Raw genomic sequence first — 5,776 nt, 5'->3', positions numbered from 1 at the left:
AATGGCAGTCAAAAGTTTTCCACTTCTGCGCACGGAACCATCCTCCCATCCTCCTTCACGCCCAACGCTTACATCAAATTCGGTGTGGTGTGTGTGTAGATAGTGGGATAATATGAAACTTATTACTACCGATTAGCTGAGTGAATTTTTTAAAAAGAGCGCTTGAATTCTCTTCTCTTACAAAAATCGGAGTAGGTTTGGCATTAGTAGCTTTTGCAGCACCTTCAGAAATTTGGCTATTCACATCATCGGCATTGTCTCTTAGCAGTGCAAACCTATTCGTACTGACTTGCTGAGTTGAGTTTAGGCGGTTTATTTTTTTCTTACTGCCCGTTGAATTTTGCAGACTTTTTATTGTAGCATAGCGGTCCATTCCAGTCTGTATGGCCGCATTTTTCGTTTTTTGTTTTTCAACTTTTCTTACGCTTTTCCTTTGTTGCCAGCAGGGCCGTAGCCAGGATTTTTTTTTCGGGGGGTTCTGGCAAAATTTTTTTTTAGTTTTACTTTTATTTCAACATATTTTAATTAAAAGAAAAATACTGATAAAAATAAAAAATTTCATAAAAAAGGGTTGAAATCTTGAAATTCCTGCCCGTATTTTGTTCGTAAGTTAAATATGAGTGGCATTTTGCTACTGTGATAGCACGGCCGAGTAATCATAGCCAACTTATGTACAGTAGTCGAAAAAATTATAGCCGCACCAAATTTCGACAAGTTTTAAAATATTATTTTTGTTTGTTGTTTTTATAGTTCGTTCTGTACCAACATCCGTATAAATACAAGTTTAAAGGCAGTGTCACACGATTGGGTATTTGCCAAAATTTGGTGTAAATCGTATCCCAATTGTTTGAACACCCAAAATATTTTTCACTATACCAATCACGAAAGTTAATTTATTGAAATTTTTCAATAGAACATCGCTGTATTGTACCAATCTTTTGACTACAAAAAAAATGTTCCCATTTTTTTACCAATATCCTAATATAAAAGTTTACAAATCTGTACAAATGTACCAATCGAGTGACACTGCCTTAAAAATTTATGCAATTAAAAAAAAGATCCTACAAATTATCGTTAAAATTTCGAGTTTTTTAATTAAATTCTGAGTATGCAGTTTTGTAGCCCATTGAATTCTAGTAGAATAAAGTACACGTTTCAAATGGCTAAAAATGTCAATTGATTTTTTAGAATTTTTAAAAGTTCGAAATTTGTACGAAAGTTTGTTGATTTTTTTTTTAATATTGCACAAATGAGTAGTCCACTTGCAAATAGCGTAATGTGATTTTATAATAGTGAGCCATAAATTAAAACAACGTCTAAAACAACAAGTAACATCCAAATTGTATATTTCTCCTTATTATCTGAAAATTTGGATAAACAAGAGCCAAATAACATTAAAAACAATATCGCAGTGTAGTAGTTTTTACAAATTTTATATATAAAAATTGAATATAGCGAGTTTTGAAACAGTAACTTTTACATAGCTATATTTTTTTAGCTTTTCGCGTTCGCTCTTCCATGAAGATTGGTCTGCTAAAAAAATTTACATCGCGCCATTGCAAGTGGACTACTCAAATTTGGAAACATGAATTTCCACGGGTTTTGTTAGGGATGAACTATATTTTTATTAAAAAAAATAACAAAAGTTCAATAACAACAAATATAATACGTCAGAACACCTACATCCTCGCCCTCCCCCTTCCCCCCTCCCCCCCCTTCCCCCTAAATACGGCCTTGGTTGCCAGTGTAAGGGCTTGCACTCAAGTCAAGTCAAGTTTGTGCTTGTTTAGCAAGAATAGACCGGGCTGTTGACCTTTGCTGTGCATTCGGCAGGTACCGGTATGTTTGTTGTTGTTGTTGGCGCGATTGAGGTAGTAAAAGATGTCACTGTACTAGTTGTTGTTGCAGCTATATTTGGGGATAAGTTGAGCTCGAGCCTGAAAACAAACCACTGGGCAAAAACGATGTGCATCCAAGTTATAAATTACAATATCTGCTGCATCGTAGGATAACTGTGGAAGAACCGCATAAAAGAAATGGCCCTGTAGAATGCACCAACTGCCAGGAGTATGATATACTAGGTCTTACTGCACGCTTCGCCCAGTCTGCGTAGCTTGTGGAGAGTTACATGTCTCTGTCACTTGCACATGAAACAAAGAAGACCCGCGGGCAAAAAAATGTGGTAACTGCAGTGGAAATCACACAGCATACTACAGAGGCTGTCCAGTCTATAAGAAGTTAAAAAACCGGATCAACCAACGCGTGGCTTCCGTACGTACTCATAATGTATCGAATGCCTTAGTACCCTCCCAAACGAATCCTGACGTTTTCTTCGCCAAAAGAGTCACGTCGCCAACAGTTCTATCAATGGCGCCTCGTTTGCAAGTGCCTTAAAATCAGGCTTAGAAAACCCTGCCCCTACAAAAAAACGCAATAACAGCATCCCCATGCACAATACGGTAAACAATCTAATATCGAAGCTATGATAGCGTCGATGCAACAAAAGATGATGAATTTCATGACTTTCATGCAAAACACAATGCAAGAACTCATGCGAAATCAAAATACGCTGCTCAAACTGCTTGCTACTCCGCAAACAAGATAATGACCTCACTTAAAATAGCCCTCTGGAATGCAAATGGCATTCCTCGCCACAAACTAGAGCTGCCAAAATTTCTTAAGGACAAGGAAATTGACATAATGCTCCTTGCTGAAATCTTTTATTGGTCGAACCATCCAGATGGAAAGGAGCATGGCGGAACTGGTATTTTAGTTAGAAACCGGATTAAACACCATCATTTGACTGGAGTTGCCGAGAATTATCTGCAAGCAACATCAATATGCATACAAACAAAGCAAGGTGATATTATGCTGTCCGCGGTTTATTGTCCCCCACGTTTCACGATAACAGAAAAACAGTCTATGGATTTCTTCAGTTCGCTGGGAGAGCGCTTCCTTGCTGCAGGTGATTATAATGCGAAGCACCCTCACTGGGGCTTACACTTGTCTAACCCTAAAGGCAAGCAATTATACAACGCGCTTATATGTAGAAGAAACACACTCAATTACGCTTCTCCTGGAAAGCCTACTTATTGGCCGGCAGACCCGCAAAAGTTACCAGATTTGATTGACTTTGCGTGAGGAAAATTCCTCGTGGCTTTATTAGCACAGAATCAGTTGCAGATCTCTCATCAGACCACTCACCTGTATTTTTCACCTTGTAGCATCAGCCGAAAGAAAAAGAGTCACCCTATATGCTCACCCTATAAACCTCGATTCAAATTTAGATACGCCGACCGGTATTGAAAACTCTATAGCCGTTCTTGAATCTACACTTAGAGCAGCCACTAGTGTTTCCACACCCCAGAAAGGTTATGTGCAAGATAAAAAATGTAATTTAACCAATAAGAAAATTGAAATGCTTGTATTGGAAAAACGACGCCTACGACGGATATGGCAGACTCATAGATCACCAGCATCAAAACAACTGCGCAAGGCAGCCACACATGCACTGACGAGAGCCCTTAAGAACAAGGAACAGTACGCACAGTACCGGTACATCCAAAAGCTCTCACCGACTAGCACAAAGCACTCGTTATGGAAAGCACACCAAAATCTAAATGCGCCAATAGAGACTGAAATGCCAGTACGGGACTATTATGGCAAATGGGCTCCAAGTGACGCAGAAAAAGCAAACACCTTTGCTGCTCATCTAAAAAATGTACCCGTACCTGAAGAAATTTCAAAAGTAATTAAGGATCAACTGCAACCAAAGAAGGCCCCAGGGCACGGCTTAATAACCCCAGAAATTATTATTGAGCTACCGAATTTTGCTGTACTTTGCATCTGTATGCTATTTAACGCAATCACAAAACATTTTCATTTCCCTCACCAATGGAAAAAGTCGACTATTGCGATGATACCAAAGCCCGGACAAAACGCAGCAATTTTCCAATAGGCCCGTCAGCCTGCTACCGTGTATGTCGAAATTATTCAAAAAACTTCTTATGCTGCGCACCTCCCCACATTCGGAAGCCCACAACATAATACCACTTCACCAATTTGGCTTCAGGGAAAAGCATGGAACAATCGAGCCAGTAAATCGCATAACAACCGAAATCCCAACAGCGTTTGAAAAGAGGGAATATTGCGCTGCAATATTTCTTGACGTCGCCCAGGCATTTGATCGCGTCTGGCTAGACGGTCTTATGTATAAAATACAGATGCTACTCCCACAAAGCACACACAAACTGCTAAAGTCATACCCTTATAATCGAAAGTTTGCAGTTCAATGTAACGCCACCATCTCTGAAGCCCATGCAATCGAAGCTGGAGTGACACAAGGCAGTGTCCTTGGCCCGATGCTGTATGTCTTATACACCGCGGATATTCCTAGAAACGACCGCCTGATAATGTCCACTTTTGCCGATGACACTGCCATAATCAGTCGCTCCAAGTGTCCTCTACAAGCAACCGCGCTCTTAGCAATCATATGGAAGCTGTTACCAATTGGCTCGAAAACTGGCAAATAAAGGTTAACGAGCAAATATATAGGCAAGTTACATTTACACTGAATAGGAGTAACTGTCTGTCCTGGACTTTGAACAACGTACAAATACCACAAAGCAATCATGTCACTTACCTAGGGGTCCATCTGGACAGGCGACTTACTTGACGAAACCACATAGTGACTAAAAGGACTCATCAATACAGTTTTAAACCCGATATAGACCTATGGATGTGAGTTATGAGGAAACGCTAGCAGCAGCAACATCGAAATCCTTCGTCGTTCGCAATCTCAAATCCTTCGAACAATCACCGGACCACCTTGGTATATCCGAAATGACAACATTCACCGCGACTTGAGAATACCAGAAGTACGAACCGAAATAGAACAACAGAAGACGACATATGTATCGAAGCTTTTAGTGCACCCAAATCATTTAGCAAAATCTTTATTGCATGTCAACAGGACCTCAAGACTACGTAGGAGTGACTTACCAGCCCAGTCGTAATCTTTTCTTAGGGCCAGTTAAGAAAATACTCATTCCAACTAGGGGATGTAAATTAAGTGAATAGATTAAGATTCGAAAACTTATTGTTAGGCTCTTAGGCAGGGCAAATTCAATAAATAAAAGTTAAAAGTTAAAAAAAGGAGTACTACGCCAAAAGTGTACAAATTGGCAGTTGTTGCTGTTATTGCCCAGATCGGCTAGTCTTTCAGTCGTTGTCGTCAAGCTCAACTAACGTGCAGCTTCTATAGGGTCCGTCCATAGGGACAGAGGCGTCAGTTGAGTGGGGTTTAGTGGGCATGCGAAGAGATGTTTTGTGTCGTGAGGTATCTCTCCGCATGCCAGGCACTCATTGGGCACATCTGCATTCAGTCTGCTCAGGTACGAGTTCAACCTGCTGCAGTAGCCAAAGCAAAGTTGGGCTATTGTGGTCCGAGTCTTGCGAAGCAGACGAAGCTCTGTCTCGTCCACATCAGGTGGTTGTGTGCCCAGAACGGCATTCACTGGTTTGAAATCTACGTAACTTGAAACCGTCTCCCTGTGAATGCCGCTCAAGGCCTTTCCATATGCTGTCGGGTCCAGAGGTTGCTTTATGAACCTCTGGGCTTCGCCCGTCAGTTCGTATAGATGCCTTCTAACGTGCCTTGGCGAGGGCTTACTTTCGAGCACAAGTCAGCGTTAGAGACAATCTTAATCTGTGGAAGTCGATCGCGAACGGACGTGTTTTTTATCGCTCTGCTAATGGTGTTTAAAAAATAACAATA

Source organism: Rhagoletis pomonella, unplaced genomic scaffold (genome assembly GCF_013731165.1).
Source record: "Rhagoletis pomonella isolate Grant_MI unplaced genomic scaffold, Rhpom_1.0 Rhpom_scaffold_00002, whole genome shotgun sequence".
Classification (NCBI taxonomy): Eukaryota; Metazoa; Arthropoda; class Insecta; order Diptera; family Tephritidae; genus Rhagoletis; species Rhagoletis pomonella.
Note: the sequence above shows the minus strand (reverse complement) of the source record.